The sequence below is a fragment of the Pseudorca crassidens genome, chromosome 14, assembly GCF_039906515.1.
Source record: "Pseudorca crassidens isolate mPseCra1 chromosome 14, mPseCra1.hap1, whole genome shotgun sequence".
In the NCBI taxonomy this organism is placed as follows: Eukaryota; Metazoa; Chordata; class Mammalia; order Artiodactyla; family Delphinidae; genus Pseudorca; species Pseudorca crassidens.
The window spans coordinates 61,869,774-61,895,724 of record NC_090309.1 but is presented as its reverse complement, the minus strand read 5'-3'; the positions used below and the strand labels follow the sequence as shown (position 1 = coordinate 61,895,724).

Sequence of the window (25,951 nt, the reverse complement as noted above, 5' to 3'; positions counted from 1 at the left end):
TAAGATCGCCTGATGAGACTAAATCTTTCAACTCAATGCTGATGAATCAGAGAAGAAATATGGGAAACCACTTTAAAGAGCAAATGTGTACTTCGAACAGCAAGACTTGACTGGACCTTGATTGGTGAGATTAATATATCTAAAGAAAAAACATGCATCCATGAGAAGGGGAGCTCTGCTCAGTTATCAACAAGAGAACTGCATTAAATAAATATTTGCTGAGTACCTACTATGTGGCAGCAATCAGCTCACATTCTAGTTGGGGAGACAGAAAATAAATGCATGTATAATCAAATGTCAGGCAGTGCTACAGTGTCCTACAGAGAGGGTCCTCAGAGCAAACAACAGAGTCTAGTGTTCAGCTGCAGCAGCAGAGATGTGCTCCTTCAAGTTCTGTGCCAGATTTAGGAAGTATGCTTGGACCTACAGGCCCAGACCTGTGTCTCCAACATTTACTAGTGACATTTTAACCTGCTAATAGCCCTTCTTTTGATTTCCTCCTATGCAACTTTCATGAAAACATACATAGAGAAAAGAGTACATATCAAAAGTATACAGCTCAATGAATTTTCCAAACTGTGCATACCTGTGTAACCAGCACGCTGAATCCCTCCTCATGTCCCTGTTCAGCCTCTCTGCTGTTACTGAACCAAACTTGGCTCTCCTCCCCCAGCTCCACCAGCACGTAGTAAAGCCAGTCTACTGACATGCAGCTGTTGTGAAGGAAAGTGCAGCATTTATTGCAGGGCGCCAAGCAAGGAGTACAGGTGGCTAATGCTTAAAAGACCCGAACTTCCCGGTGGCTTTCAGGGGAAGGTTTTTGAAGACAGGGTGAGGGAGAGGATTGCAGGATGCGTGATCAGCTCGTGGACATTCTTCTGATTGGTTGGTGGTGAGGTAATCCGAAGTCAGCATCATCAACTTTCTGGTTCTACTAATTGGTCTAGGGTCTACGTGCTTGTGGTCAACAAGCAGTTGACTTCTTCCCATGGTGGGGGTTTCAGTATCTGCAAGACAGCTCAAGGATATGGCTCAGAATATTATCTATAGCCCTTGAGGAGGAACTAAAGGTTCTTGACTTTTGTTTAATGCTTAAACTATTATTTTTGTCTTGCTTTAGTGTTTTCCTTTGTTTCTGCATTCTCACTTTTCTAATTAAATTTGTTCTTTGGAACCCAGGGAAGGTCTAGGAGGCTAAAGAGTTTCTACAAACAAGAGGCACACAGAGGACAAGGGGGGAGTCTCTCCCAAGAAGGTCTCATAGGGTCCTGTTCAGTTACACCACAACAAAAGATTAACCACTGTCATGACACTAACACCATAGATTTATTTTGCCTGTTTCGGGACTTTATATAAATGAAAATATATGGTACATACTCAGTACATAATCTCTGGCTTCTTTTTCTCAATATTATGTCTGTGAGATACAGTCATACTGTTCTGTGTATTGATGGTCTGTTCTTTTTTCATTGTATATTTCATTGTACGACTATATCACTATTCATTTATCCATTCTATTTAAATGGACATCAGGATAATTTCCACTACTCTTTTTTTTTTTTTTTGCGGTACACGGGCCTCTCACTGTTGTGGCCTCTCCCATTGCAGAGCACAGACTCCGGACACGCAGACTCAGCAGCCATGGCTCATGGGCCTAGCCGCTCCGCGGCATGTGGGATCTTCCCGGACCAGGACATGAACCCGTGTCCCCTGCATCGGCAGGCGGACTCTCAACCACTGAGCCACCAGGGAAGCCCTCCACTACTCTTTTAATAAGTTATTTTTCTGCTTAAATTTGTTAGCTAGTTTCCAATGAGTGCTGCCTAATACCCTTTTGTTTTAATTCTAAATTTTTATCGAGTGAGAAAGTAACCAGAGAGTTGTGTTCTTTTGTAGAAATTCTTCCTTTTTAACAATGCTTTGGAAGATACGGACATTTTCTTCATCAGCTATTTGGCAAGGAACGTCAACTCACTCTGTTTCAACAGTGAGCCCACATGATCAAAAACAACATTCTGTGCAGATAAAGCTCTGAATTCCTGGCTTAAATACAGTACTTTCTGGAATAACAGCTATAACTTGGGGTCTCTTGGGTTGCTACACAAGTTGGTTAGGTTTTCTCTGCAGGAGCCAACGAAATGACCACTTCTGGATATGTGTCTCAACAGTTAGGGTAGTTTACATCTTGATTGCACAAGAACAGAGGTTTTGAGGCTGTGGTTTTTCCCACATTTCCCATTGCCCTGGTTATCGCTCTCAGGAACTCAAGAACGTCGTTACTCGGCAAACAGCACCCAGTGAAAAAGAAAATGACAGACTAAATTAAAAGACAGTCATATCAGTTATTCAATTCATCAATTACTAGGATCTTTCCATTTTGCAAGCGTACGTGAACACCCCTCTTGTGGGAGCCTACCCTGTCTGAGCAGGGCTGTAGAAGAGAAGGATGGGCCAGTCCATCTTTTCATCCTTTTCCTCTTTGGCCAGACTATATAGACTGCTGATGCAATTATTCGCTGCCTAACTTTTGAGCTATAAGTTGGACCAGCCAACTGTTATTTCCCTTCATTATTCAAGGAGACAGACACTTGTAATAACAGTGGCAAGTATCTACTGAGCTCTTGGTACATGTGCCAGGTACTATGCCAAGGACTCTGTGTGTGTGCCTACTTCATTAAAGGCCAGTCTCTCCACTTCTGCTCAGGATTCCATATCCTCATCCTTCCCAAGGACTTTCCTCCTGCAATTAACCTCTCTCCCCTTCACTGATTAATTTCTCTCTCCCTCCTGAATCATTTCCACGAGCAGTCAGACGTGTTCTAGTGCTTCCTTTAGAAAATAAAAATCCCTTGATCCCATATCGCCCTCCAGGTACAATCCCATTTCTTAGCTCTTTTATAGCACAACTTCCTGAAAAGTTGTCTGTAGTCAGTGCCCACTTCCTCATCTCCTAGTCTTAGCTCAGCAGACTCCAACCAGGCCTTCCTCCTCTCTATGCTAGTGAATCTGCTTGTTTCAAGGTCATGAACAACCTCCTTTGCCAATCCAAAGGTCCCTTCATTATCTTCATCTTACTCAACTTCCCAGTAGAACTTGACACAGTTGACCACTCCTTCCTTCTTAAAATCCTCTTCTCTCCCAGCCTCCAGGATGCTATGTTCTTCCCTTTTCCTCCTGCCTAACTGGCTGCATTGCCTCAGGGCTTTTTTTTGCTGGTTTCCCCTTCTCTGTCTGGTTTCTAAATGTTGCAATGACTGGAGGCTCTGTCTTAGATCTTCTTATACTATGATCCATCTATACCCTATACCTAATCTCATGTTTTAAATACCATCTACATACTGATGACTCTCGGATTTTAAATTTCTAGTCTTGATATTGCTGACCTCTCCCCTGAGCTCAAGTCCCTACAGGCCACTGTACCACCTGCTCTGTATCACCACATGGACATCTAAGAGGCATCTCAAATTTAGTATAGACAAACAAAGCTCTTGGTTTCCCAGTCCCCCACTTTGCCTCCCCCATCTCAATAAACTGCCCCAATATTCACCCTATTGTTGAAGGCAAGCTTTTAGAAGTCATCTTTAAGTCCTGTGTCCCTGTCTTTAACAAATGAATCATTGTCGAGTCCTGTTGGCAACAGCTGCGTGTCAGTAGTTAATTAGAAGAGTCTTTTATTCTTTTTAACTTGACGAATTAAAAGAAAGTTTGGAAAATCGGAGGGAAAACACCCATATTTTCTCATAACCTCCTTAATTACCATTTATAGCTGTACCTTGTCTTATGGAGTAGAAACATCCTAATTTACTTTACAAGCTGCCTGATGTTGCATCTTCAGATTCTTTTCATATTTGACTTCTATAAACAAGTGTGCAATGAATATCTGCACGCACATACAGGTATTCTATTTTTATTTTTAAAATAGAAAAGCTGACATTTTTTGTTCAATAAAAGATCACTGAGTGGTTGCCTTAGTTGTGCAATAATGGGGAAACATACCCATTATTCCGGTGTTCAGGGATCATAGAACTCTTTTAAAACAGTTACTCTCTGAGAGCTATCAGAGCACAAAGCTGATCCCTGAAGATGTAACATGGCGGATGCTTGGACTCAGCGTTCGGCTGAGGCTAGAAACTCCTCTGGACCCAGCCGCCCTGTTGCAGTGTCTTGTTCTGGGAAAGATGACTGAACTTGGCAACGAAGGCCTCCCAGCTGGAACCTTGGGAGCCAAACTATGGAGACTATTAATAAGCTCAGCCCTGAGACATGAGATTATCATGCTTCAAAGAACCCCTGTGGTCTGTGCCGGAGCTAACAGGGACTCCAGTACAACACTGGACATGGATGCCCTAGTCTGTCTCCAATATTGAAGTAGATGGTAGTGACAGAACCAACAGTAACTGACGCTGGAGGAGCTGCTGTGGACCAGTCCAATTTTCTTCTTCTCTGTTCCTCTTGGGACTGAATAAGCACCCAGTATTCTTGACCAATAAAGATGAGGGGTAGGAGGACCCTCAAAATATCAACACTTAACTTCCTGCTAATAGAGCATCAGAAGTTCACGCAACAACTAGGAACTCCACAGTGTGGAGCAGACTTGCAGGTTACATATGGGACCCTTTCCTTAGGCTATATTCCCAGAAAAAGAATTACTAATTAAAGGGCATGAACATTTTTATGACTCTTGGCCAAAAGTACAATTTTTTTCTAAAGGATGCACTAATTTCTACCATCTATTTTCCCACACCCTCTCCAGTGATGAATAATAAACTTGATTTTTTTTTTTTTTTTGGTCACAACCAAGAATTCTTGGGAAGAATGATCACTGTGAGAAGTGGTGGCCCAACCTCAGTGCCAAGGTGAGGTCAGCAACATTTTTAAACCCACCCATTGCCACTCGTTCTGAAACGAACATTCCCAGGCTCCCTGCTATGTCCCTCATCCATTCTCTCAGCGGCATCCCTTTGACACCGCCCCCCTCAGATATTCATGACCTTGCCCTCCCTTCTCTGTGCTCATTAAAACCGGCATAAGAGCAGGTATGACATGAGTCAGTCACTTCTTCATGTGGCTGTAAATCAAAGTATCACCTCTCGCCCGTGCCTGCATCTCATCTAGGCTTTAGGAATGAAAAGCTTTGTTCTCTGTTAAAGGAACTTTGAGCTTAAATGTCACAGACGGAGGATCCACCAAAAGCTGGACCTCTGACTTGAGGGGCAAAGGACCCTCATGATCAGATTGAGATTTGAAGAGCATCAAGAGGCCAGAGCTTCAAAGTTGGGACCTAGAAGGTGGAGTTGGCAGGCGGAGGATAACCCACCAGAGAAGTGAGGTAGTAGGAACTGAACATGAGATAGGAACTAAAAGTGGAAGCTGCAGAGGTTGAAAACATGCTTCACTGATGTTGGAACTTTGCCTAGAGTCACTCCAAGGTGAGCATAACTCACTTAAAATCAAAACCTGAAAGCTGTTCTTTATGCCAACAAAGTGCAATTTAATAAATAATTGTCAATCACTCTTATAGAAAACGCATGTGAAGCATGAATGGTTTTGACCTTTTATAGTCATGACACAAGAGTTTTCAGTCCTGCTCCTGGTTGTATCGTCACATGATCCTGGGCAAGCCTTACAATTCTGCTGGCCTTGACTTTTATTTATGAGCTATAGATAATTATGCCCTGCCTAGTGGCCTGGGGGGCTGAGGAGGACGAGAGGTGTGAACTGGGTGTTCAAGTTAAAGGTCAGATGTGGTCTTCCAAGCATTGCCTTCGGTCAGGGTCTAATCGTGAGGGGTCCAAGATTAAATAACGGATAGAATTGAATCCTTTCAGTTTATTGTCTAGTAATATGAATGTGTAGTTAATAACCTGCAGCCCAGATTTGTAAGATACTAATTGGAATATAACATAAAACCCATAGAGAGTGAAGGATAAAGGAAACTTAAAAATAAGAGGCAGGAAATAAATGATATTTAATTTGGACGTGTGCCTCCAATGCATCTGGAGAAGAATCAACAAAACATAGATATCAATGGAAAACCTAGAGAAATAAGCCGTAATTACTCCAAAAGATATGTGGACAGGAAATTGGATAGGAGCTTACAATGTTGTTTTGGGCTGCACAGAGGGCCTATTGTGCCTGCAAAGGGAAATGAGAGTTTATCTCTGAATAATCAGATGGAATTGTGCATAAAATCAGGCTAAATTTTTTCATAAGCCATCTCACAATTGCGGGGGTTTCTATATACTGCAGGTCAATCTATGATCCTTGGAGAGACATGGGTACAAGGTAAAAGGGTCAGGTTTACGGTCAGACATCTTTGTGGGATCTTTGTCTCTTACTAGCTGTGCAACGTTCAATGTGTTTTAACTTGTCTGTTCCATGGGTTTAGATAAGAAAATGGAGAGGGAAGAAAACCCCTCCCATTCAAGGTTGTTGTAAGGACTACAGATGAAGTTCCTGGCACACAGGAAATATCGAACAAATGTCAGTCAGTAGCAGCAGCAGGAGTAGAAATGAAAGCTGACTCCCAAGTTCTCAGACTCTGCCCATCACAGAGTCCTTCTCCGCCTTAAGTGTTCCACAGTCCTGGTCCACACACCTGTGCTCCTCACAGGCAGCCAGTGGAAGCTCTAGCATTGTTGAAGCTTGTGTGACAGGAAAAGCAAAATGGAGTCAATATTGCTAAGAGCACTCTAAAATGGAGCCGGGAGCCGTTAAGGAAATGTGACTTATGCACATCTCAGCCTGGATGGAATCTGACCTTTGGACCCGATGAAGTTATCCAGAACATCTGCCAGAAACTCATGACAGCCTATCTACTTATCGGACTCTTACCCTAAAATAACTCATGACAGTTTATCTAATTGGACCTTATCCTAAAAAAAAACTCATGATTCCTTAAGGACAAATATTTTCTGACTTGCATCAGAGTTGTTCACAATTCTTACCAGGCAACTTTTAAAAACCTGTGGCCTTTTGCCTTAATAAGCCCCTGACTCTTTCTCTTCCCTGGAACACCCTTTCGGGATTACCCGAATCTGTGTCTCCCAAATTGCAATTCTTAGGACCCCAAATAAATTATTTTCTTACTTTCAGCCTCCTGCATTACTTTTTTGGCGGACACTTGGGGAGGCAATGAGACTGGTGTGGGGGAGGTGTAGGCAACTGCTGAGAGAATCAAGGTACAGCTGAACTTACCTGGTGGATGTGATCACTAGCTGGCCCACTTGCCAGCCAACACCACCAGCTACAAATCCACCTAGAGGGTTTCTTAAATGCACTTGATAGGATCAAAATCTAGGATATTTCCCCCTTTTAAACAATCAATGTTTCCAACAGCAAAGTACAGCACTTTCTTAGTGTCTTCCTTCTACAAATTACAGTGGAATGCATCTTAGTCACATGCTTAGCCAATTATTTTATGTGTTTGTTCCTATGATGATTTTGACCACATGCTTTGCTACATGCTTGCTGTGAGTGGTTTTTTAAAAGCTGTTAAAGACTGGGGCCCTACCACCCACCCACCAAGTCAGCCGTTGGTATCAGCACAACCTCCCAGCTTCAAAGAGGTAGTTCCTAGGAAGATAGGGGCCATTGGGGCAATATTCTTGATCCTGATACCAAAGTTAACAAGGGAATCTGCTGCTCGTGTTGCATTCTCAACAACAGAAATGACAGGTGTGCCCCTCAGCATCCTCAGAGACCCTGAAAAGCGGGAGAAGGGGAGCAATGAGGAGGTCTAGGAAGGCATGACCAGAAGGTCTCACCTCCCTGACTTGCCCTATCCATGAGTCCTTTATGCCGAAAGCTATTTATGCCAGCTGGATTCTCTGAATTTGGGCTTGGTATGTCGACTGAAAAAAATGCACAATGTGAGAGTAGTGAGTTAAGTTTTATTTGGGGCAAAATGAGGACTATAGCCCGAGAGACAGCTTCTCAGATAATTCTGAGGAACTCTTCCGAAGAGATAAGGGGGGAGGTCAGTATATATATGATTTGGGTGAAGGCGGATACCTGAAGTCACGCATACATTTTTGGCAGAAGATTACTGCTAGTCATAAGGGGCAGAGGTCTCTGTTAACGATTTTAGTGCTTTTCTAGGTATGAGAAGATGCAAGAATTTGGGCTCATAAAATCTTCTCCTGAAAATAACCATCTATAGCCCCATTCTGCCAGTTTTTCCCAGAGCACAGAGTGCCTCATTCCTGATCTCCACCCTGAAGTCCTTTCAGAGTGTGTTGAAGATCAGTGACTGCGGTGCCTAGTGAGTTCATCCTTATAGAGGCAAGATGGCATGTGACAATTCTTCATCCACAGGTACAGTGTTGATGTTCTGTGGATGAGTCAGGATCTCTTGTCCTCACCCAAAATGTCACCATGTTGAATGGTGCTTTGCTCTCTGCTGGCTCTCTTCGTTGGTTTCAGATGAGCGTAGTGTAGCCTTTGGGTCAGAGGACTTATTAAAGAGGAAAAATAAAAAATAAAGCCTCTGTGTATACAGAATGGGTCAGAGCAGTAGACCAAAATTTGAACTATGAGAAAGAGAAATTGGGGGGATAGGGAAAATGGAGTTCAGAATTTTTATTATGACCAACTTCTCAAAAGCTGGCAAAAAAATTGAAGCTGGGGTAGAGAATGTAAAGAAATTCACAAGTAGTTGCTATTTTAGCTAAGTTGAGGAAAAAACATTGAACTTCAAATGAAAATAACGTTCAAAGATGAACATAGGGCCCATTCAAGATGTGGAGGAGTGATGAGCAGGGAAAATACCTGCAAAAAGAGACTAGATGTTATTTGAAAAAGACGTGGGGCTCAAATAAAGGTACACACACACTCACACACAGATACAACAAAGTATTTTAATGATTTCCCTCTCCTGTGGTCTACTTCACAATTCACCCACAAGCCATTTGCTTCTGTGGTTATTCAGATTTTGTTTCTCTTCTTACTACCTCCTCCTGTGTATTCCTGATTCCCAGCGTTTGGGCTGAATAAGGGAGAGGAAGTGAAATTCAAATCACTATATTTTATCCATTGGCCTTTTGGCTAAGAGATATGAGGGGTGAAGAGGTGCTTGTGGCTAAATTGCGGTTTGTAGAACGTGTGGGTGTTGTTTATTTTTGTTTTTAACTACTGTACCCATATTAGCCCAATTTACCACGTAAGTCCCGTTTGGGCAGGAAAGAGAAAGACTCAACAAACATTTGTTGAATGCCTTGCCTCTGCTTTGCTCCTTCTCTTAATCATTCCTCAGCAGAGGCTTAGCAACTTCCCCAAACAATATCCACGCTAAAGCCTAATTAATCCAGTCCTCAATAATGTGCTAAGCATTCGTTGGATAAAAAGTGGTCTAAAGTTTATACCATCAGAAGATTTTATAACATGTTCTTTAATGTCAGCAACAATGTAAAAAAGAGGAATTCTAAACTACTCAGGAGGATAAGCTATTTTCAAATAGTTCAGCAGGAAATATTTGATACCAATAAGAAACACGCTAAATGCAAATGGGATTTCTCAGTGCATTAAAGCCAATCAGCAAAGACCTTAACCTGGGAATGCTGAGGACACTTTCTTAGCCACTAATTCATGTCATTACATATACATATTAGTTACAAAAATGCATCCTTTTTGTAATTTTCAATATTTCAGGTCACTCACTAACCTGGTCTGCCCTTCAATCATTGTAAGTCTGAATAAGCGAGGTTTTACTATCATTTACAAAACTGTATAACAAGGCAGGAAGAAGTATGTTTATCTAATATTGGGTATTTCTTTCTCCTTGTTTAATCCCCACCAACATGTATTTGGAAAGGCACCGGCCACACCAGGCTCCCAAAGAGCCCTACACTTTAGGGTTTTGGGGAGAACCCCAAGTTATCAAGGAGAGGTAGACCTCTTGTCTCTACTCTTGGTGGTAAGCATTGTTTCAGAGTCATCTAAAGAAAGATCTGCTTTTTTTTTTTTCCTGCTTTGCCAACTGGACAGCTGAAAGAGAAGGCAAAGATAAAAAGAAGGACATACAGTATATCCCAGGGGTCTCACATTTTTAGAGCCTCTTCATGTGTGACTCTACATTCCACTGAGGTCACGTCTGCCTTCCGAAAGGCTTATCACTTTATATCCCAAATTCAACTCAGTAACTTGTTCAACTTTGACTGAGAGACTTTTTTTTTTTTTTTTTTTTTTTTTGCGGTACGCGGGCCTCTCACTGTTGTGGCCTCTGCCATTGCGGAGCACAGGCTCCGGACGCGCAGGCTCAGCGGCCATGGCTCACGGGCCCAGCCGCTCCGTGGCATGTGGGATCTTCCCAGACCAGGGCACGAACCTGCGTCCCCTGCATCGGCAGGCGGACTCGCAACCACTGCGCCACCAGGGAAGCCCTGACTGAGAGACATTTTTAAGAGGAGTCCCATAAAAGCATAAAATTTTAGATATGGCAAAGGCAATTAATATCTACATAAAACTGATATACGTGCCTGATTCAGAGGAGGAAATTGGCCTCTGTGTATTTTCTACTATTAAAAGTAATGTGGTTTAATAAACAGGCTGCATGCTGTGTTGAGTGTGTCAGCCTGTTCTTGGCTCTTGGAGAGTGGAGAGGTTATGAGAACCTACTAGATTATATTATGTTCATTCCTATCCCTGTGCCTCTGTTCATGCCGATTTCTTTGCCTGGAATTTCCACCCTGTTTCTCATTTAAGGTCCCACTACACGTTCAATTCCTTCGTGAATCCTTCCCACAAATTCTTGCCCACAAGCCTCTCCCCTTTTTCTCTTTCTTAGTATCACTAATTACTACAACGCCTTCTTTAATACTAGATCATACAGTAAGTTTTGTTTTAGTACATATGGCTCTCTTTTTCCCCCCAATTATTTTTGAAGTGTTTCTAAGGCCAGAATTTTTTTTCCTTCTCTCTAAATCTCTCTCCTCCGGACCTCTCATTCCTGTCTCTCTCTTAATTTTCTGTGCTAGGAAACTAATGATAACAAATATTTCCTACATATGTACTATGTACCAGTAAATGTACTGAGTGATTTACATGCTGTATCACAGAATACATGTAGGATAGTCACCAAATTAAATTGAGTTTAGTTGAGAAAATTTAATATGGTTTATACGTCCTTGGTCAGTGAATCACTTGCTCCAATCTTCAACAGTCCTCTTCCTTTCCTTTTCACTACTCTTGGAAGTAAGTGTCACCTCCAGGGATACTTCACAATCCCACCATCAATATCTCAGGGATTGCAGTTAGGGCAGCTCAAAAGAAAATCAAATTCAGTTATTTGAGTACCAAGTACGTGATAGCAAGATGACCTTCTGACTGGGATGGTCATTAGGTTCTGGACTAAACACCCCTCAGAGAAAACAACAAGAGAGAATGCCAAGTAGGTGCTGATATCCAGTCTATGACATGACAAAGCAGCCACTCACAATTCAGCTCCCCATCCTCCCTTCCCAAGCCATTCTTGTCTTCTTCGTACACCCTCACCTGGTTTCCCCTGACCCTAAGTCCTAAAAGAAGCCTAATTCACTTCCAGATCCTGCTTCCCTCCATGAAAATAAAGGACGAGACAATAACTTACCTAGTTCTTCTTTAAGATGTCACACTGACTTGATTTCCATCTGAAATGAAAACTGGCCAGATGAGGTGGTTTTAAGGAAATGTTAATTCTTATTTTGACCACCAAATCAGCACAACAGGCCACTGTATATATAAATCCACCCAAAGTCAGTCAGTTAAATAGACAATGCCTAGAGCTATAGATACACTATCTACATGACTCCTTCAAATGAACCTTTATCCATTTGTTTAATCTATAGCAGAAAGCCAACTGCCTTACTTCAGTTCAGAGGGAGAATGCTGAGATATTGTACAAACTACATGCAGTTTTCCAAGCTTCAGGAAATTTGAACTGAAACATGGACTAAAAAAGCCCATAGTACATTTACATGTTGAGCTGTTGTTTAAACCCTTTTCATATGTGATGAGCTCATATTCAAAATGTTTTGACTCAACATTCATAAGGGCTTGGCAAGGACTCGTGGGGAGGAGTGCCCTGTCACGGGAAATAGGAGAAAAACAAGGCCGCCTCAGCACATTCCCAGGCCTTCATGGGCCAGGGTTTCTGTTATTAAAAAAAAAAAAAAAAAGTCAAATAGAGACTCTCTCCTCTCAATCCAGCAGTAATTCCAAGGTTACAATAAGTCAACAGTCACTATTCCCATGGCTTCCCACTACAGAGTGTTTCAACAAAGTATATACTTAGTATATTAATATATTAATATATGTTTTAAAGAGTAGAGCAGTTAGACATTAACTAATATCTGTTTTGGTTATGCTAAAGTCACACATGTTTTAAAAAGCCACCATTTCAGAGTGGACCACATGCAAGATACATATTGCCTTAATAAATACATTTAACTTCTGAAAGGGATTCACATTTTCCTAGGACGCACAGTTCTGAGCGAGTTTATGAAGGCCCAGAGTTGTTAGCTCTAAGGGTGATAGGTCTGGTATTCACCAGCATATATGCCCCACAGCTTGGGTCCAGCCACAGATTTACTCTCAGATGCCAACACTTCTTGCAAAAGTCCTTGGAAGGGACTATCAACACAGTTCATGCATAAACTTTTCACCCTCAAAAAGACTTTCTGTTCTTATGTTTCAGTTGAACCTGTAGGTAATCCAAGTTAAAGAGCTAAAATGGCTGCAGTGAATGGACCACATGGAATGCCATGCTGAGCGATATAGGCTTCATATTTCCATTAATGGGGCATCCAGTAAAGTTCTAAAAGTCTGTTTGAGGCTATTAATCCAGCAAGAGTAGGAAGATGGATTCAAGGGAGTAGACGCTCTGGGGAGATGTAGGGAGCAGATCAAGGCAGAAGGGATGCTTAGGAAGAAGAACTGAGAAGCCCTGATAACTGAGCAGATATAGAGCATAATGAAGAGAGGTGGAAGGACTTCCCTGGTGGCTCAGTGGTTAAGACTTTGCACTCCCAATGCAGGGGGCCCAGGTTCGATCCCTGGCCAGGGAACTAGATCCCACATTCATGCCACAACTAAGAGTTCGCATGTCACAACTAAGGAGCCCTCAAGCCGCAACTAAGGAGCCCACGAGCCGCAACTAAGGAACCCTCCTGCCGCAACTAAGACCCAGTGCAACCAAATAAATAAGTAAATATTTTTTAAAAAATAAAAAAGAAGAGAGGTGGATGGGATACAGGGATGACATCAAGGTTTCTATCCAGAGAGCTGGGAGTGTGATGCAATCATTGATAGAAACAGCAAACCAGGAGTAGGAGCCAGTTGGCAATGAATTAAGAAGAGGGTTGAACTCAAAGAATCTTAAAGCTGGGACATATCTTAAAGGAGACACCAAGCCCAACTTTCTACTTCCTCTATGTACCGATATTTCAGAGACAAAACTGAGGCCCAGAGTGGAGAGCATAAAGACTCGTTGAAGGTTTCACAGCCAGTTGGCATGAAATACACACTAATACCGACTCTTTGGTCTCTTGGTTCTTTCTGCCCTGTGATCGTTCAATTGTCCTGTGCAAAAGCTAGAAATCTTTCCGTTGCAAGTGATAGAAAACCCAACCCAATTTGACTTGCACAAATAAAGAAATCTATAGGCTCATATAGCTTTAAAGCCCAGAAGCTTCATGTGACACTTGGTTCAGCAACTCAACAATGTCACTAAGTACCTAGTTTCTTTTTGTCTAGTCTCTGCTCAACATCCTGGGTGGTTCCAAGATGAGTGTGAACAAGTCCCTGGGCTGTGGGCTTACTCATTCATATCCAGCAGGAAGGAGAGCAGATATTTGTTCTGGAATTCCAAGTAAAAGTCTTGAGACTTACTCCGATCAGATCTGCTTACTCACATGTCCACCCAGAACCAATCACAATGACCAGGGAGTCAACTATGCTGATCTGGGTCACATGCTTCACCCCTGGAATCAGATTTCATAGAGCCAAATGGATCCCCAAACTGAAATGAGGGCTATAAAGAAGAAAATGATAGAAGATACAGGACCAACCAAAAATGTCTGTGACACATTGGTTGTCTAAATCTCTCTCTTTTTCGCCATATCAAGTTTATAGCTTTTGTGTTAGATACAATGACTAAGTGGTTTGCTCAAAGTTTCAAAAATATATTATACAGAAATCAGAATCTCCATACTCACCACAGTATTGAGAAAAGGGAGCAGGGGTTTAACAAATATGTTAAAGGGAAAGAAAAGTAATCAGAGTCATTAGGCTCAAACTCTAGGCAAATGCAGCCAAGTCTTTCCCCTGAGATACATTTTAGGCAGCATTCTCTAAAGCCAAGTAAAGTCTGAGGCGGCTGTGTGCTGGGGCCTCTTCCCCTCACTTCAGTTGTGGGCTGGCTTGTTGATTGGTGACCCTACAATATGAAGCCTCTTGTCACTCTGACATCAATGATGAGTGGTGTGGCAAGGCTTGGTATACCTTTGATAATTACTTAAAAATGACTCTAAACTACCCAGTTGTTGTTGTTTTTCCTACACCATTGCCTAAGGAAGTCTTTAGCAACCACTGGTGCATGCTTCTGATCCCAGTATCATAGAGGTAAGAGGTGCTCTGGTCCCAGGCTTAGACTCCTGATAATGACCCCACGTGGGGAAGAGCATCTTGCAGCTTCTGACACGGGCAGTTCTTACTTGGTGAAGGGTTTCTTTTTCGGGAAGCCAGAGCCACTATTCCGTGGCCTCTGAGGCACCATTCAAGAATGGGAGGTTGATTTTATGGTTGGTTTGCTTTCATTTGTTTTCATCTGGTACCTGGCACCATAGCCATCATTCCAGGTTTGTCTTGGCTCCTGACTCCAACCAATTCTTTGGGCACCAGTGGTTTCTGAAGTCTTTCTCATGTCATTTCCCAGTATGGCTCAAACTGCCTTGTGAATTAGCAGAAAGAAGAAATGGCCCCAAGGGACGTGATCTTGAAGCCCCATGAGGAGAGACACAGCCACATGATTCCCTGTAAATGAGGTGTGAATGAGGCCATATGTTCAGAAGAGGGAAAGCTAGCATGGGTCTAGCATGATCAACTGCTTTGTATTCCAAGGTGAACATGCAGCTGTTGCAAGAAGGGAATGCTACCATGTTACTCTCTGAGTGAATAAAGTTCACTTTTGCAGGAAAGAAGTTCAGTGTGTATTTAGGAATGAACGTGTGTGCATGGATGTGTGGGCACATGCATATTTGCTTAATTTTTTTTTTATTGAAGTGTAGTTGATTTGCAATGCTGTGTTGGTTTCTGGTGTACAGCAAAGTGATTCAGATATATAGGTATATACACATACATTGAGTATCTAAAATAATATATATTCTTTTCCATTATGGTTTATTACAGGATATTAAATGTAGCTCCCTGTGCTGTACAGTAGGACCTTGTTGTTTATCTATTTTATATATAGTAGTTGGTATCTGCTAATTCCAAACTCCTAATTTATCCCTCCCCCACCTTCCCCTTTGCTAACCGTAAGTTTATTTGCTTTAAAATATTAAATATTTAAATTATTAATATTAAATTATTTTAAAATTAAAATAAATTATTAATATTAAATTAAAATATTTTCTGTTAACTGCTGACAACAGCAATCCCAGAAAACCAGACCCCCTGTTTCTGCCCACTTGGAAATGGCCTGTTTGCCTCCTGGAGCAGGGGCTGAGGTGTTCCATAGGCTCATTTCTGTCCTCACTGGCCTGGCCTCCCCAGTCTCTGAAATCTGCATGTCCTGAGCCTTCCTTCCCAGCTTCATCTTCCCAGACTCTCTGCTCCTGTCATGCAAAGTTACTCAACGCCTAATAGTGGCTGTTCCCGCCATGTTCTCTTTGTGCGTATGGGCCCCTCTGCACTGCCACCACGCGGCAAAGAAGGGGAAAGGGCTCCACATTTACATCCCCAGCCTTGGGAACCAGACCTTCCCCCGTCCCCTGCCTCGCACCGACCCTTGCTGGCCGGCTCGCTGTAGTCCAGCACGTGCCATTTCTCCTCTTGGCCAAATTTCACGACACAGACTCTACACAGTTAGAAATATCAAGAGTAGTGCTTCATCTGTTTCAATCCACTTCAAGCTTAGGTTTAAATCTACCAAACCAGCTCTTCTTTTATCTTTTATCTGCTTTATTGTTAAGATCCTTTTCTCTTCGGGGCCTTTATTAATACTGCTTGATACGGTATAAGAGTCAAGCCTTGTTTATGACAGTCTGATTTACCGAATCTTCTTTTATTTTCTCCTCTGTGAAATAGTGATAATACTGACTCACTGTCTGCTTCCTGGAGCTGTTGTGAGGAGTAAGAGAAATTACATGTGAAATTCCTCACTTGGAAACTGATTCATAACTGGGGCTCAATAAATGTTAATAACACTCCCCCGCCACCACTAACCACATTTACTGTGACTAAAGTAGATTCAGATTGGCAAGCCCCGGTGCACAATGCAATCACCTGGGGAGCTTTCAAATTACTTGTGTCTGGGAGCCACTCTCCTGTCCCACCTTTAAATATCTGAAGCGTTGGACCTCCTTGTTTCTTGGTAGGTAATATTTCTGCTGCCACACCAGACATGTGGTTTTCTCCCTCTGGCTCCTGTCATTCTTCCCTTTCCACTAAGCTCTGGGGAAGTTTGTTACGCAGCAATAGAAGCATACCTCAGAGATAGTGTGGGTTTGGTTCCAGACAGTCACAATCAAATGAATCTCACGGGGTTTTTGGTTTCCCAGTGCATAGAAAAGTTACGTTTACTTTATACTGTAGTCTGTTAAGTATGCAATAGGATGATGTCTAAAACAACATTGTACATGCCTTAATTTATTGCTAAAAAATGATGACCACTGTCTGAGCCTTCAATGAGTCATAATCCTTTTGCTGGTGAAGGGTTTGACATATTACAAGAATTACCAAAATGTGACACAGAGACACGAAGTGAGCAAATGCTGTTGGAAAAATGGCGCCCATAGACTTGCTCAACGCCGGTTGCCAGAAACTTTCTATTCATTAAAAAATGCATCATTTGCAAAGTGCAATAAAATGAGGTGTGCCTGTAGATAACTAACATACTCCTCTTATCACAGCACGGCACTGCTATGTCCCTCACTTTCAGATAGATTTTCATTTTTGTGTGACTTTTTTCTCAGGAATAAGGTGGTCATTAAATTTACACGACTGGATAGATTAGTGGGTCCCTCTATGACTTTGATATATGTCCCTTGTCTGTTAGCTTTATTAAAAATGACTGTCTTCTTTATTAGTAGTTTATTCTCATTGGTGGGCCCATCTTGAGATTCCATCTCTGAAAAAATGAAAGATTACCTCCCCTCCCTAGGATATTGGATAATTCATCAGTGTGGAACACATCCTGGAGCCCTCCTGTTCACTAACCCCTTCCTACCTCATCATTAAACATGATCACAGAGGCTGATGAGTCCTTTCTGTTCTTGGAACAGGTTCTACTTTTTCAGGGACACCTTGCTGACGCCCAGGTCCCTGTGTTTATTCTCTCCTGCTTGGGCAGAGAGGAACAAATACAAGTCAATACTTTAAAACAGACATGTATTTAATATTTTTAAAAATAATACCTACATATTGTAATATACTCTTCTATTCACCTTTCTTTTATAACTATATTTTTATGCATGTATTATTTTGGAGTATTATTATGAACTCATAGCCTTTCACACACTCACCCTGTACCAATTTGCCATAACTGGTTTTATTAGTTGATGTTCACATCTGCACATCTAGGCTAATAGAAATTCCTCAAGCATTGCTCTGATAGTCTTGAAAGATCCTTGTTTTTAGAGCACAGCAATGAGATGTTTCAAGCCTGACTGTTTTTCCTGTCCCAAAACTGGAATCAACTAACTTCCAAGAAATTCTGATTGCTTTGAGCATTCATAAAAGAATAGTATTAGAAATGACAATCCAAGCTTCTCGCTGGTGCGTTGTAGAGGGGAGAAGTGCTAGGCCCTTGGCCATTGCTGCTTGGGGCCTGTTCTGTGACAGAGGCAAAGAAGATGTTTTTTAGGGTAGGAATTCATACTGATTTTCCTGATACAATGTGTTATGTTGCTATTCCTTGTTCTAGAAAAATAGAGTGAATATTCCCAGAAAGCCTAAAGGTAGGTCGTTTCCCAGCCGGGCAGTGAGGCAGAGGCCCCCAGAGACACTGGCTCCTCAGGACAAGGTTACACAGCTTTGTCCTCAGGAGAGGAGAGCCGTGGGGCTCACAGCTTCCTTGATGGCAGCGCCTGGCCACCTGGTTCCTTCCCAGAACTGCGTTTCTTTTTATCAGAATTAATGCTTCATCTCCAATTTGCTTCTTTACTCCTCCAAGTTCTTTCTTTGACTCCAAGCAGCCCCACTGCACCACTATACGGTGCCAACTGCCCGGCTTGCTGAAGACTGAGAGGGTTTCCAGGAGGCAGGACTTTCCGTTTTCAAACCAGGATAGTCCGGGGCCAACCAGGATGAGTTGGTCTTCCCATCGCCTGTGGGCAAAGGACCTTATCACTTCTGTACAGAGTGAGAAAAAGATGCTTCGAACTCTGCTCAGTAGAATCTTAAAGGATGGAATAAAAACATGTTTAGGATTTCCATGTAAGGCAATATTCATGTGAATTTAAGAGTCAGGCTGCAGTATTCCTCAGCACATACAGCCAAAATAATTACATGAAAAACTGGAAGAAGCTGAGCTGGTTAAGCTGGTAAACACACAGCTGTGAACAATCTTCTTATTCAAAAAGCCCTGGTCTTTGGGCTGCAGAGCCTGGTTTTCCTTCCCAATCTCAGAGGGCCCTATAGAAGGTAGGTGTGAAAAACCAGTGGGACAGAGCAGATTCTCAAGGGGGGAAGGTGTAGAGAGTAAAGCCTTTGTAAGTCCATACTCTGAAATTGGGCCCCATGTCAGTGGTCAAGAGTTTAAGTGCAGGTATATTCCACTGTACTCTCATGAATATTGGTCTTACAAACAACACTGCACTCAGAGCCTTGGCCTGCCCAAGAGCTGAGTGTGTTAATTAACTCTGAGCAGCTCCCAAGAGGGCCAGAGGACAGCTCCTGGGGCCTTGTATGAAGCACAGGTAGCTTGAGTTGGAAGAGCCCCACCCTCTCCCACCCCTGGGATAACCTGGTCCAACCTCCCCTTACAGATGAGTAAACTGAAGCCTAGAGAGGTCAAGAGACTTACCCAAAGGACATAGCTGGACACTGTTAAAGCTGGAATTTAGAATCCAAATTTCTTGACTCTTTCCACTAAATAAATCCCACTGCCCTCCTGCTGCTCCAAATGTGTGTCTCGTCCGTCAGAGAATTCCGATAAAGGAGCCAAAGAGAGTTTGAATACTGGACTTCTAATCTCTGAAGAACACATTTTACCAAAGGAAGAGAATTGTGAAATCATCTGGTCTATTACATGGGGCTTCAGTAAGATTCAAATAATTTCAGCTGAATTCCTGCTAATCAACAGTACAGTCTTGACCTTAGCAAACACATCAGGCAAATTGAGTGGATTCAGTTACACAGTTATCTCCTCTTTGGTTTCTTTAGGCGTAAATGAAAGGAAATTGCTTTACCACCATTTCTAGTGAGGAAATTCACATCACAGAGAAACAGAAGCTGCCATTCTTTCTAAACACTGCACGTATTCTCATCTTAGGGTCTTCGCTCTTGCTGTCCCTTCTGCTTGTTTATCCCAGAGCTTCAGATAGCTTCCTCCTCATCTTTGGGTCTCAACTCAAATACTCTTTCTCCAATAAGCCTTCTCTTGTTGCCTCAATTAAAGCAGTTCTAGGGCTTCCCTGGTGGTGCAGTGGTTGAGAATCTGCCTGCCGATGCAGGGGACACGGGTTCGAGCCCTGGTCTGGGAAGATCCCACATGCCGCGGAGCAGCTGGGCCCATGAGCCATGGCTGCTGAGCCTGCGCGTCTGAGCCTTTGCTCCACAACAAGAGAGGCCGCGATAGTGAGAGGCCCACGCACCACGATGAAAAGTGGCCCCCACTTGCCACAACTAGAGAAAGCCCTCGCACAGAAACGAAGACCCAACACAGCTAAGTATAAATTAATTAATTAATTTTAAAAAAAGCAGTTCTATGCTCAGCCCCAGTCACGCATCATCTGTAGTAGGTTGAAAGTGTCCCCCCAGAATTCATGTCTAACCAGAATCTCAGAATGTGACCTTGTTTGGAACAGGTGTAATTAAGGTAACTATTGAGATAAGATCATACTAAGATGAGCCTTAAATCCGATGAGTGTATCCTTGTAGGAGACAGAAGAGTACACACAGAGACACAGAGAGAAGGTCATGTAAAGATGGAGGCAGAGACTGGAGTGATGCTGCCACAGACCAAGGAACACCAGGAGCCACCAGGAGCTAGAAGGGGCAAGGAGAGAGTCTCTCCTAGAGCTTTTTGATAGAGTGTGACCCTGTCGACATCTTGATTTCAGACTTCTGGCCTCCTGAAATATGAGAGAACATCCTATTGTTTCAAGCCACCAAGCTTGTGAAAATTTATTACAGCAGCCCTAGGAAACTAATACACCATCATTCTACCACCCACATTATCTTCTCCACAGCCCTTAACCACTTGTGGTTTCTTCACAGCTGTTCCCATCTTCCATCTCTTTCTTCTTCATAGAGACTCCTGCTTGTTTGGGGTGTTTATCCATCCTGTGTGTTCAGAGAAAATGAGCCCACCCCTGACCTGGGGGCAGAAGAATGACTAGTCTAAATCCAGTATAGTCATTTCACTCCTCTGACCCATGATTGATTTCAACATGGGCGTAAAATAAACCCCTGGACAAGCAGTAAGAGGAAGTCTGTGGTGAGGCCTCTGATTGTCTTAGTCTGCTGGGGCTGCCATAACAAAATACCATGGATCAGGTGGCTTACATAATAGAAATTTATTTTCTCAAGATTCTAACAGCTGAGAATTCCAAGATCAAGGTGCCAGCTGGTTTGGTTCCCAGTGAGGCTTCTCAGCCACCATCTCACTGTGTGCTCACTTGACCTCTTCTCTGTACACATGAAGGGAGACAGAGAGAAAGCAAGCTCTCTGGTGTTTATTCTTATAAGGGCACTAATCCCATCCTGAGGGCTGCAGCCTCATGACCTCATCTAACCCTAAGTACTTCCCAAAGTTCCCGTCTCCAAATACCACCCCCATTAGGGTTAGGGCATCAACATATGAATTTGGTGAGGACATAATTCAATCCATAGCAATGGTCATAAGAGATGCAATGAGGAGAAGCAACCATTCCTGTTTTGGGACATAACTATGTGAAGAGGTGGTACTTGGAGCTACAGGAACCAAACTGGTTCATGAGAGATAACCCCAAGGAGGAAGCCAACATCCTAAGGGTGGCCATGCAGTGGATGGAAGAGCTAGGTCTTCAGTTACACTGTTGGGTCTATGGATTAACCATCTCTGGAATGGCCCTCTCTGGGTTGTTTCTTGTTTGGGAATGTGTGTGTGTGTGTGTGTGTGTGTGTGTGTGAGTGACTATCCTTTAGGCCACTTGTAGTTGGATATTTTGTAACTTGAAAGCATCCTAAGTGATTCCTTGGTATCTATAGTTATGGAATATTATCTATTTCATTTCTTTGTGTGTTTCTGTGTTCCACACGTTGGGGTGTAGGCTCCTCAACAGCAGGGTTTATCCGCCTTGCTCCTAGGACTCTCTAGTTTTTAGTCTATGCTTAGCATGTAACAGATGTTCAGAAAATATTTGCTGAATGGTCTTACTTTGACAATTCTTCCTAAATATGTTCCCTTATATTCCACCATCACCTTAGCATATCTTTATTAGCCCACACCTGGACTATTGCTAAAGGCTTCTAACTCATCACCCGCCCAACTTCGTCCCACATAAGAGCATATTAAACTCCTCTATTAGATTAACTTTATTAAAATCTCCAGTGGATATATCTCTTGCCTTTTTGAAAACATTTGGTGGCTCCCCAGTGCCTGCAGAATAAAATCCCAAATCCTTCTATCTTCCTTTAAACCCTCCATAACATGACTCTCATCTCATCTACATCATGAGATGTAGACATCTCATCATTGTCTACACTGACCGTCCACTCCTGGCAAACTGATCTTTCTACTGTCCCCAAACTTGGCTTTCATTTTTCCTCATGCATGTCTCTGTCACATCCATTTCTCTGCTAGGGAGCTTCTCCTCCTCGCAATTGAACTTGTCCACATTTTACTCATCCTTCAAAGTATGGTTCCCATCACAAAAATCTCACCTCTTCCATGGAGTCGTTCCTGACATGGCCCCACAGGACGTAATGTCAGAGAGACTCTAGCACCATTATTTGCACACATACTCATGTTGCCCTGGGGTGTGTGTGTGTGTGTGTGTGTGTGTGTGTGTGTGTGTGTGTCCCCGTTGGGATTGTGTGCTCCTGGAGAACAGGAGCCATGTTTCAAAGTTGTTGGGTTTTGTTTTGTTTCGCTTTTTAAATTTATTTATTTATTATTTTTGGCTGCATTGGATCTTTGTTGCTGTGCATGGGCTTTCTCTAGTTGCAGCGAGCGGGGGTTACTCTTTGTTGTGGTGCACGGGCTTCTCATTGCGGTGGCTTCTCTTGTTGCAGGACACAGGCTCTAGGTGCGCAGGCTTCAGTAGTTGTGGCACTCAGGCTCAGTAGTTGTGGCTCACGGGCTCTAGAGCGCAGGCTCAGTAGTTGTGGTGCACGGGCTTAGTTGCTCCACAGCATATGGGATCTTCCCGGACCAGGGCTCGAAGCCGTGTCCCCTGCATTGGCAGGCAGATTCTTAACCACTGCACCATGAGGGAAGTCCCTGGTTTGTTTGTTTGTTTTATTTTATTGAAATACAGTTGATTTACAATGTCATGTTAGTTTCAGGTGTACAGCACAGTGATTCAGTCATATATACGTGTGTGTGTATATATATATATATATATATATATATATATATATTCTTTTTCAGATTCTTTTCCCTTATAGGTTATTACAAAATCAAAGTTTTTGTTTTGCTTGTCTCTTTATTTTAGTTTTGTTGTTAGTGTCGTTTTCCGATTTATCCTTCCAGGGCCTTAAATGATATATAGAATAAGTGACAATATGTGAAATAAGTGACAGATTGCCTGTGTTACACAAATAGACGCACAGCATGCTTCTCTGCTGGCTCTGACCCTAAAGCCTCCCCAAGTCCCCCTGGGAGTCTCCCCTGGAACTTAGGTGTGTTCTTACACAAGTCCTCTCAGCCACCACCCACTGGAATGCAGTCTTCATGTGGCTCCTTGGACAACATTACCAAATGGATTCAGAGTTAGAGAAAAGGGCAGAAGGTGGGTCCAGGTAGGACTGAGATACTTTGAGAAGACTCAGGAGATACCTCTTTGGGACTCCCAGAAACAACTGGGGAAACATTTGGATTGTCCCACACAATCAAGTGAGGAGAGTCAGAAGAATATGCTTTCTTACTTTGGGGTCCCCACTATTGCCACCCTCACTCCAGGACTTGCTTCCTGCTGTTGGCTGCCTGGAGTCACAGGGAACCCAAACCATATGTCACTGACCTACCTCTGCAGACAGAGAGCATACACCTTCTACACACACACAAACACCTAGATCATTCTCTGAATCAATAATCCTAAGCAGGGCTTAGGTCCTCCCAAAGTCTCAGAGATTTTGCGTAACCACGAATTCAGTTCTGTGAGCTGCACCTCTGCCCCAGGACTCAGATGAAGCCAACAAGTGCTGACTCGGAATGAAATGTAGCCCAGACGCCTTAGTGTCCTGATTCCTCTGCCCGTCCCTTAGAAGTTATCTTCTTTACCCCCAAACAACCTCCCTCCTTGCCCCAAACACCCTACTTTCTCTCACCTTTGCATGCTCACAGGCCCTTTAGATTCCACAATCAGTCATTTCAATACAAGACTTATTTTTCACTTTGAAACTTTAAAACTTGAAACCCAGGGATCAAATGTTTACCCACTGTCAGGTTGAATCTGTTCACTGCGAGATGCTGCACCACTGAATTTTGCCCGTGCAACCATCTGGTTGAAGTACAAGTGAATGTGAACGTTCTATCTAAAATACTTCTTCAGGGCTTCCCTGGTGGTGCAGTGGTTAAGAATCCGCCTGCCAGTATCGGAAACAGGGGTTTGAGCCCTCGTCCGGGAAGATCCCACAGGCCGCGGAGCATCTAAGCCCATGCGCCACAACTACTGAGCCTGTGCTCTAGAGCCCGCGAGCCACAACTACTGAGCCCGTGTGCCACAACTACTGAAGCCTGGGCACTTAGAGCCCATGCTCTGTAACAAGAGAAGCCACCGCAATGAGAAGCCTGCTCACCGCAATGAAGAGTAGCCCCCGCTCACCGCAACTAGAGAAAAGCCACACGCAGCAACAAAGACCCAATGCAGCCAAATAAATAAATATTTTTTTAAGTGGGTAGGTTTAAAAAAAATAAAAAATAAAGTAAAATAAAATACTTCTTCATGAAATACTCAAGTCATCAAATAATTGAAAGCCTAGACTGCTGATCAGGTTGTAAAACTGTGAAATTCTCTCAGTTGTCAGAAGTAGTTTGAAATTAAACTGAAAAACGTCTTATGGTCTCTAAAGAACAGATGTTAATTGTGGGAAAAGCTACAGAGAAAATGATGTCCTCCTGTAAGGTGCCAGCATTCTTCCTTAGAGTTCTTCCAAGGTCAGAGGGCTGATCACCTCTTTGCTGCCATCCATCGTCCCCGTGTGGCTGTGAAGAGCTCGTTCACCACCGAGTTTATTTCCAAATAGTAGTTTACCATAACATACATAATTTTATTTTCTGAAAAAATACTTCAACCTTGTATATTGACCCAAGCTAACTATAAACATACCAAAGAAAAAGGTCCCATATAATTTGGCCATTTATGGACATAGTACCTGGGGGGTAACTTTAAATTCTCTGTGTCATAAATTAAGAAATTTCTCTATAAGAGCTCTTGTTGAATTACAGCTGACAACAGTATGAGTAGCACAGTCACGCCACTGAATTCTTTCCAGCTCCAGCTCCGTAATTCACCCACTCCCACATGTCCTCTCTTCTTGAACTTAGAAATTTTTTCTTAATAAGTGTCACTTATGTGATCCTAATGGGAGATATAAGAGGGGAAAATTTCAATAGCTATTCCAAGACTTACAACATTGTAGGGAACAAATGCTGGATTTAAAGACTAAAAATATAGGATTGAGTGCAGCTTCCACCAGATACTGGGTGTGTTACCCTGGGAAAGTCACTTGCCTTCTTTGAGCTTCAGTTTTCTCATCTGTTAATTGTTCATAGGTTCAGTCATTCGCAATCATTTTTGTTATCTTCTCAAGTCCCCTTCAGCTATTGTGATAGAGAGATGACTGTATAGATAGATAGATAGATAATGGGTGGAAGAGATGGGAAGGTAGATGGAGGGATAGAAAGCATTATGAGCTGAATTGTGTCCCCTCAAAATTCATATGTTGGAGTCTTAACCCCAGTACCTTAGAATATGACTGCATTTGGAGATAGGATCTTTAAAGAGGTAATTAGCTTACAATGAGGTCCTTCGGGCGAGCCCTAATCTAAAATGACTAGTGTCCTTATAAGAATAAGAGGTTGAGACACAGATACACACAGAGAGAAAGCGGCCACTTACAAGCCAAGGAGAGAGTCCTGAGAAGAAATCAACCTTGATCTCAGACTTCTGGCCTCCAGAACTGTGAGAAAATAAGTTTCTGTTGTTTAGGCCACTTGGTCTATGGTAATTTGCTATGGCAGCCCTAGCAAACTAGGATAGATTGATGATGATGATAGATGACAGATAGATAGGTAAGTAGGTAGATACATAGATAGATAGATAGATAGATAGATAATCTGGACCAGATAGAACAATCGTAATTAAGACTCTGCTGTTCAAAGTGAGCA

General features: G+C 42.7%; 1 non-coding gene across 1 annotated transcript; it reads left to right on the top strand.

Annotated features, from left to right (window-relative positions):
• The first annotated feature begins 12,967 nt into the window (after positions 1 to 12,967).
• TRNAG-CCC (transfer RNA glycine (anticodon CCC)) lies at positions 12,968 to 13,040 on the top strand. Its single transcript has one exon. It is a non-coding gene; the product is annotated as a tRNA-Gly (tRNA).
• The last annotated feature ends 12,911 nt before the right edge of the window (positions 13,041 to 25,951 follow it).